At 34.5% G+C, this 8,894-nt stretch overlaps 2 long non-coding RNA genes across 2 annotated transcripts; both read right to left on the bottom strand.

Annotated features, from left to right (window-relative positions):
* Positions 1 to 3,816: 3,816 nt before the first annotated feature.
* Positions 3,817 to 4,760, bottom strand: LOC115957153. The gene is made up of 2 exons (XR_004084324.1): positions 4,688 to 4,760; positions 3,817 to 4,399 (listed from the first exon to the last, which is right to left on the bottom strand). It is a non-coding gene; the product is annotated as an uncharacterized LOC115957153 (long non-coding RNA).
* Positions 4,761 to 7,396: 2,636 nt separating this feature from the next.
* On the bottom strand, positions 7,397 to 8,041 carry LOC115974154. The gene is made up of 2 exons (XR_004087841.1): positions 7,970 to 8,041; positions 7,397 to 7,708 (listed from the first exon to the last, which is right to left on the bottom strand). It is a non-coding gene; the product is annotated as an uncharacterized LOC115974154 (long non-coding RNA).
* Positions 8,042 to 8,894: the final 853 nt, after the last annotated feature.

The following is an 8,894-nucleotide window of genomic DNA, read 5'->3' as shown; positions in this document are numbered from 1 at the left end:
AGGAAAATACCACTTTTTGATCTTTTTTTTTTTTTTTTTTGAGAGAGAGAGACATAAAAGAGTAGCAAAAATACATATTTACCCAATTTTTAATTGAGGTGGGTTACAAAAGACAAATGGAGCTTACCTCAAGTAGGTAAAGCAACATTTTTAAACCATAACTAGGAAAAGTGATTTCAGGCCAAACCAGAAGTGAGTTTAAGCTTAGAATTTGACTAAATTCTTTAAAACACGCAATTGATGAAGAAGTTGATTCAAACCTAATTCCACTAACCCAGGATGTCTCTTCAAAAATATACAAAACCCCAAATTCAAACAAGACAAAGACATTCAAGCATTTGAATGCATTTGACAATGGCATGATGAGTCGAATGTTGAGCTCTACTCTGTGTGTGTTCACGTGAGAGGTTTGATTGGAGTTTGATTTTGGTGGGGATTGTATTTTTTTGCCTTTATTTTATGTGCAAAAATCTCAATTTTACTTTAAAAATGTCAAAACCCATATTCTTTACAATAGGATCATAGGGAAGCCAAAAATAATTTGATTTGTCCAATTTTACATCTCTAAATCAAACTAACTGAAATGGTGAAATAATCCTAATTGGTCAAACTTTGAATGAGTTGACTAGCAGTCAAATGAGGTCAAGATTTTACTAAATCATCAAATTTCATCATTTTACATTAGGATTCATATTTTCAAATAGTTTCCACAAGTTTGACCATAGTCAACTCGAGTTTGACCAAAAATTTGAAAGTTTGATCTTGACAAATTTAAGCTCATATTGTAGGAAGTTGAATTTCCATTAAAATTGACTACTCATGGGACCAAATTAGATTTAAACCAGGCAAGAGATTGCAAAGACAACGAAAAGGTGCCAAATTGCCAAGGCAAAAAACATTGAGAGAATTGAAAAAGGGTGATGCTAAAAGTTGTTTTGATGCTATTAAAGAAGGTTGCTCCACCGCTACTTGACCTATCCAATTAGTAATTTGCGATGTTGTAGACTATAAGAATTTTTTTGTTATTTGTAATTTTAATTGGGTAAGGAGAGAGCTTAATTTTGTAGTCCATTGTCGAGCTAAATTTGTAGCTATTCATAGATCTTCTGTTTGTTGTAATTAGCATCTTCTTCTTGCTGTAGTCTTGGATGGCTGTAGGAAGGATGTTGCTTTTGTTTAGATTGAATAATATTCTTGGTTTTTTAGCCAAAAAAAGATAATAATAAAAACTAGTAAAGATTTTTATTGTTGAATAAGGAATATGGGTTTTGGTCCCACCCATATTAAAAAGAAATTAGTTAGTGTCTTAACATGATGATATAAAACAATTGTTGTCTGCAGGCTCAATTTGTAGAAGTTGAGCTTGATGCATTTGCAACTATATCCTTAGTTTCTAGCAATAGCAACTCTAATGGGGATCTTTCTGGCCTTGTTGATGATTGCAGGGATCTGCTGTTGCAGCTACCTCAGGTTAAGGTGTCTCATTGTTTCAGAGAAGCCAACTGCTGGGCTGATGCTTTAGCAAGAATGGGCTCTTCTCATGTTGATGTTTCTTTGCGTTTTGTTTCCCCTCCTCCTCATGTTATCCCCCTTTTTTGTGCTGATTTGCGGGGATTGTTTCGTTCCAGACTTGTACCCGCTGATTTATAATATGTTTCCCTTTTTGCCCAAAAAAAAAAAAAAATAAAACAATTGTCATAAAACAAATGCGAAAGCCGAAAGGTATCAAATCATGTCAATATCTATAAAAATAGATTGTATAAGCGGTTCCAGCAGATGGTACATGGTCAACAAATCATAGGGATTTCTATTTTTATTAAGTACATTTGGGTTTTGCTAATTATCTTTTTATATGTGGAAGGCCAGTTGTATTTGCTAAGTCACTATCTGCACTATAGCTCATTTTCAGATGTGCACTAAGCTTTTAACGCATAAGTTAATGGGGTTTGAGCCAAGCAATATGTCCACTCTAGTAGTAGTATGAATGCTGAATAAATTTCGGTGCGAATGAAGTTATAATCTAGTGGGAAAAACTAAACTACCCTTTAACTTTTGATCAATTTGAAACTGAACTTCAGAGATTCCAATTTGTCGTTATCTCTAAAGGTTCTATAATTCGTGAAAATTGCAATTTGTCTAATGTCTCGCTTCTGTTACTTGAACTATTTGGAAAGTGAATATTCCTTATTTCATTTCTAGCCTTTGCTCATCTTCCAACTTTGTTTAGGAAAATGGATTTTTGTGACTTGTGGAGGATTAGGTTAGGACCGAATGGATTTTTGAGTAGGAGAGGCCAATTCCTATGCATATATATTTCTTTTTGTCTTGAGAACTACATCTCTAGGATTGCACAAGCAGGATCAGTATGCCTTTTGCTCTCCTTTTCCTCTTCCTTTAATTTTCTTGATCTGCTTGGTTGAGGGTGCTTTAATTTTTATTATTTTATGAGTTGAATGATATGGTTTGGGTCTAGTTAGGCTACAGTGATGATTATTTGAGGCTTAGGTAGAAAAACAGGTTGATTTGATCAAATTGATTCAAGTTTCGGCTTTAATATGCCCTTGGCATTGTTCCGAGGGTAAAGAATGCATACGCAGCCATCTAGATGTGTACATATCCATCCCTTGCAAGCTTGCATATATACCAGTTGGCATTGAGCCTACTTAATTATGCATGAACAAACCATCTGTTTGCAGCCTTGCTGGTAAGGCAGCGTTTGGTTGCACCAAAATTTGGTGTTGGCTTTGATAAACTAATATTTTCTCAAGACAAAGGTTGCATGGTTCCTACTAATTCCACGAGCAAGAAGTATAAAAGAAAACTATCAAAGCAAAAATAAAAACTATGGAAAAGTACAAAAGCATCCCCTGAACACTGATGCTGCTAGTGCAAACGTTGGGTCCCTCCAGCCTCACCATGGTATAAGGTGAACACTGATGCTGCCATTTTCTCTGCAACAAACTCTGTAGGAATTGGTGTTGTGATCCGTGAAGCACCTGCCACTGCCCCTTGGCTCTATTGAAGCTGAAGAAAAAGCAATGGATGAAGCCGTACTTTTTGCTTGGGATATCGGGATCCGAGATGCTATCTTCGAAGGAGATTCATGCATCATCTCTCATGCTCTCTCGGTTCGGCCTCTCCCGGTCTTTATTGCAGGAGTTTATATCGTTTTAGGTTCTACATGTTCAGCACCTAGGAAACAAACCAGCTCATATTTTGGCAAAACATGCTAAAGGAATTGATTCTTTTGTAATTTGGATAGAAAAAAATCCATCCATTATTGAAGATTCAGGATGCTAGGTATTTCTCTTCATCTAAATAAAGTTTTCGTTTTTCCCATAAAAAAAAAAAAAAAAAAAAATCCCCTGAAAATGAGATTCCGTTCATTGGAATTTGAACACATCAAACTCCGGATGAGCCGTGGGCAACCAATTAGTTAACCGGTTGTTTCATAATATATGGATATGCTCACGGTTCCTTCAAAGAAAGTAACAATTCAAACAAATTAAATTAACATGCATGAATTACACCTAGTTACAAGTTTCTTACCAGCCATTCAATTCAAAAAATGAATGTATAACTGTGTGTAACAGTTTTTATCCTTACTCTCTATAATTATTATTTTTTATTATTAAGTCAAAACATCAATTGATTTTTGATATAGGAGGAGATTGAATTTCAAATTTTTTATTCAATTATAAGAGATTTTATTAGTCGAGCATTAAAACTTACCTAGTTAAAATAATATTAAAAAGAGAAAAATTAAGAAATAAGGTACGTCAAAACAAATCTCCAAGCAAATATCTAATTTAAGTATAAGAATTCTGGTGGTTGGTATTAAATGATATTGCCAAAACTGGGCTTGTAAATCCAATTTCGAGGGTGTTGTTTGATAGAGATCTTCCTATGACAGTTAAAACCTCTACTAGCTCGAATTTGCAATAAAGCTAAATGGAATCTCTATTGTGTTGTTTTTTTGTTCTTGTGTCAACTGCTGGGTCTGTTTTCTGGCTTCTTTGTTTATTTAGCAATAGTACATGCTCTTTGAAAACCCACAAAGAAAAAGAAGAGGATAAATGCGCATATATATATTAGACCATAGAGACAATAAGTCTCACTTGTTTTATTTTTATTATTTATTTTTGCCACACATCCAATCTCATTATTTGCAAGCATATTGGAGATTGTAAAGAGCGTGTGAATCGTCTGTTCCATCAATTACAGTAAGTAGAAGTTCCATCAGAGAGGTAGAGGGTGCAGCCTGGAGCAAAACAGCAGTTGCAGGCCGGATCAAGCTTCTGATTCCCTGATGATGGGCAGGTCATATACGCATAGTCCAAGCAAATATCTGGGCAAAGTTTCGCAGCATTTGTCGGATTAACTCCCAATAGAATTGTACCTGACAATATTAACAAGAAAATTCTTTTTTAAAATACTACTAGGAAGTTGTTTTCTCTTATGGAGGTAAGCAGGTTGCACCTAATGCAAGCAGTTGCAAAGATAGATGCGAACAATTTGAACATGCATATATGTGGTATTGTAATAGTAGTGACAATCCTAAAATCATTTATAGAAACAACAAAATAATAAAATTATACAGACAAAGGATGGACATAATTGAACTCATTAGAAGTCAAACCAATAATTATGATTTTGAGCTTATCACAAATGACAAATTGGATCATACCGCAGAAAAGAAGAACCATTATTCCAATTTTGTGTCCCTCCATGTTTTCCATAACATTTTTGAGGGGTTAACATCGCATATTTATAGAAATTCTTAAAAGAATATATATATATATATATATATATATATATATAGAGAGAGAGAGAGAGAGAGAGAGAGAGAAGAAATTGGTATATGCAACTCGTATTTGAAATTGTCTCAAGTGGATATCATACAAGCTAATCAGATGGCTTAGGTAACCTTTATTCAAAGTCAACATTATCTACAATCATGAATCATCTTAGACTAGTGTAAAAGCATTGTAACTGTGAAGTGGGCAATATCATTCCCTCAGAAGCAAACAGATATTATTGTTTTTATTTCTTCAACGCTCTAGTTTCTTGACTTTGATGAAGTTGGTGGGCATGGTTTCGTGCACAACTAGGATAGGACTTAGCTTCGAGTAGTATTTGTATACTCTATCCATTGCCGTGTAGGACAAGTACTAATCGGCCTTGTATGATGTATCACACTTAAAATACTTCATCCACGCCTAAATTCTAGCATACACATAACTTTGGTCAACTGTACACAGATTTAGGGAATCAAGAACTCATAGGTGGGCTAGTTGTGGTGAGAGAGAAGTTTTGGGTGTAATTGGGGTTTCAGTTTTATGAGAGTGCCTTTGTACCACATATGTAATTCCCCATTTTCATAGTGAAACATTTTCCTTGATGTCCCTAGTGAACATAGGCCAACCTTGAACCACATAAATTTGTGTGTGTGTGTTTTTATTTTTTTTATTTTTTTATTTTTTTATATTTATGATTATTTCATTTATTTTTCTATTTATATTTTGTATAAACCCACTGTTTTCTAGCCACACTCAAAATAAATAGGCAAGAATAAATTGGTATCAAAACTTGTCTTATCTTAAAAAACTGGCTAGGAACCCCACATTTGGTTATTGGTAGTTTTTCTGGCTTCCATATTGTTTTTTTTTTTTTTTTTTTCATTTCACTGTAATCCATTTCATTAGTTAGTTACAAGTGGTGGAATTTGGATAGAGTTGGTTAGATCCCTAAGCACATGTAACTCATTAATCACATGGATTAATTGGTGAGTGCATATACTTAATTAGTAAGCCAATAGGATTAAGTCATGTGTAGCCAATAAGATGAAAGCTTGAGTTCTATAAATAGTTGCGTGTAACCATCATTAGCATATCTTGAAGAATAAACCAATTACTTTCTCTCTTAATATTTCTTTATGGAGGACGATTACCTTGAATGAAGTCAATTCACATACAATTTCCTTCCATTTCCATACACTTCCCACCCATCCCCCTTAGGAACCACCGGGTTCCTAACATGTAAGGCCCATAATACCAATGGTATAGCACTTAGAGGATAATACTAAAGGTGACGACACTGCATATTGTAATAATATCTATTGGTTCGTCTAATGATACTTAGGTTTTTGATACAGCACTTGCTCGGATATAAGACTCCAATTGAGATTGGTTTGCCACATATTAGTCAATTAATGGTGGTGAAGTACTAATTATTAGAAATGATATAACCTATAAGGTTATAGTGTTAGGAACTGTGCGAATTAATATGCATGATATAGTGTTATTAGGATTTGAATGTTGTTTTTCACATGCTAGATTTAAGGGGAAAATTTTTCTATTTGGGTAAATTTGATTCTTAGATCTAAGTACACCATTGAAGGAGGAGTTTCAAGAATTTCTTAGGGTGCCTTGGTTTTCATTAATGGAAATTGTTGGGTGGGCTCTATTTCTCAGGGAAGCACAAGTTTTGGTAGCGTAGCAACATCTTCATCTACATATATGCATATACAAATAACACTTTTTTGTGGCATATTTGGTTAGGCATATGAGTGAGTCTGGCATGTCACGGTTTGTTGAATAGTAAAAAAGTTGGGAAGTTGGACTTTTGGGAACCCATTTCACGCCCATTCCTTAATTTCCTACCCAAAGTGGCATACAGTTCTTTCATTTTATTGTGTCGGTATGAAAGTGGCCTACTCCACTTAGGGACAAATACCCTAAATTGTGTGACATTGCTACGAAGAAAGAGACCTCAACAACTGGCAATATGAGTTAATCATACTCCATGAGTTATAACGCTAGCTAGCAATTACAATTTTTAAGTCGTTTCCTACCACTTAGCACGACAGCCAGCCAAATTCATGGAATCAATTTTCCATCAGTAATCACCTTTAAAAAGAGAAAATTCAAGACATAAGGTGCGCGTAACCAATTTTCCTAGAAAATATTTCTCTTGCCTTTTGCATTGAAAACTTGTTTTCTAACTTAAGCATCGGAGCAATGATCATGGCTAACACAATATATACCAGTGTCATTTAGCTGACTCTTTTTGCAGCCATCCATTCTCTGAATCAATTTTACAACAAAACTGATTCATCAATGAAACAAATAAGCCATCTCCTGAGCATGTGAATCCAATTTTGAGGGTATGTTGTTTAATAGAATTCTTTCTATGACAGTGAAGAGTTCTATTAACTCTAAATTGCAACAATGAAGCTAAATATGGAACTTCTGTTTTGTACTGTATTTTTGTTCTTGTGTCTGACTTTAGTTTCCTTGTTGCTTAGTCTGTACCATATATGCTGATCTTTTACTTTTGGTTGGCAATAATACACGCTCAAAGACCCCAAAAATAATAATAATAATAATAATGTACATAAGAGAATATAGAGACAATAAGTCTCTATTGTTTTATTATTATAATTTATTATTGTTGCAAATCCAATCTCATTATTTGCAAACATACATATTTAAGATTGTAAAGAGCATGCAAATTAATTGTAAGCTCCATCAATCGCAATAAGTTGAAGTTCCATCAGCGAGGTAGAGGGTGCAGCCTTGAGCTAAACAGCAGTTGCAGGCCGGATCAAGCTTCTGGCTACCTGATGATGGGCAAGTCATATACGCGTAGTCCAAGCAATATTGTGGGCATGCATTTGTTGGATTAACTGATCCCAATAGAATTGCACCTGGTTGCCAACATTAACAACAACATACTTTTTTAGATGACTTTGAATATGCATTGTGTTCAGTAATGTAATATTAGTGACAATATATATTTAAAATTACATATTAATTCATAGAAACAACAAAATAATAAAAGTATACCAAGAAAAGATGGACATGTCCATCTTTTATTCGTACACTAATCACTTATTCAGAATCAGATGCCAAACCCATAAATATGATTTTTTTGATATTTTAAAAAGTGACGAGTTGTATGATCATACCGCATAGAAGAATAACCATAATTCCAATTTTTTGTCCTCCCATGTTTTCCCTAAGAGTTTTGAGGGGTTAACATCGCATATTTATATTACACGGATAGAGAAGGAGAGACGCTAACAGATAACTTAGCCTTTATTCAAAGCCAACATTATCTGCAATAATCTGTTTCTAGCTAGTGTGATTCACACTGTGTGTAACTTTGAATTGGGCAAACATGGTGCATATTTCAGGTCATCTGAGATAGCAATCCCTCAAAAGATTATTGTTTTTATTTCATCAACGCTACTTGCTTGACTTTGATGAAGTTGGTGGCTTTGAGTAGTATTTGTACACTGCCGTGTGGGACAGGTTCACTAATCTGCCTGATATCACATTTATGAAAACATGTGCGTAGCTTAGGATCAATTCAAAGATTGTTTTATATTGTCAACAATATGAATTATCATGCGTGTTTACTTAGAGCAAGTCTGGCTACTAGAGAAATTTGCAAAAATTCACCGCCTAATTAACAACCCTTACAGAAAGATGTGAAACATAGAGAGATGACGAGTAGATTATTTACATGAACAGTGATTATACTACCTATTAAGACTGTAAATGTATAACGGTAACATTCGGACTGCATAACGGTATCATAGTCTTGGGAGCTCAGCACGTTTAAGTGTCTAGCTTCCACAGGAGAACGTGTGTTCAGTCTTCCTCCACCAAGAGCATTTGTTAGAGCTGGTAACAGAGTGCAGGAATCACAGAATGTCTTGAAGTCATGGAATGTTGTGTACATATATGGCACTTCTAGTCAAGTTATGCAATATAGAATACATTTAGCAAATTACTCTCTCTCTTTGCTCTCCCTCTCTCTCTTCTCTCTATGCTTCTCTCTTTTCTCTCATTCTTTTCAATTTACCCCCTAACAATAGATTTTTTATA

This window comes from Quercus lobata, chromosome 2, assembly GCF_001633185.2.
Source record: "Quercus lobata isolate SW786 chromosome 2, ValleyOak3.0 Primary Assembly, whole genome shotgun sequence".
NCBI lineage: Eukaryota > Viridiplantae > Streptophyta > Magnoliopsida > Fagales > Fagaceae > Quercus > Quercus lobata.
Note: the sequence above shows the minus strand (reverse complement) of the source record. Positions and strands in the feature narration are given on the sequence as shown.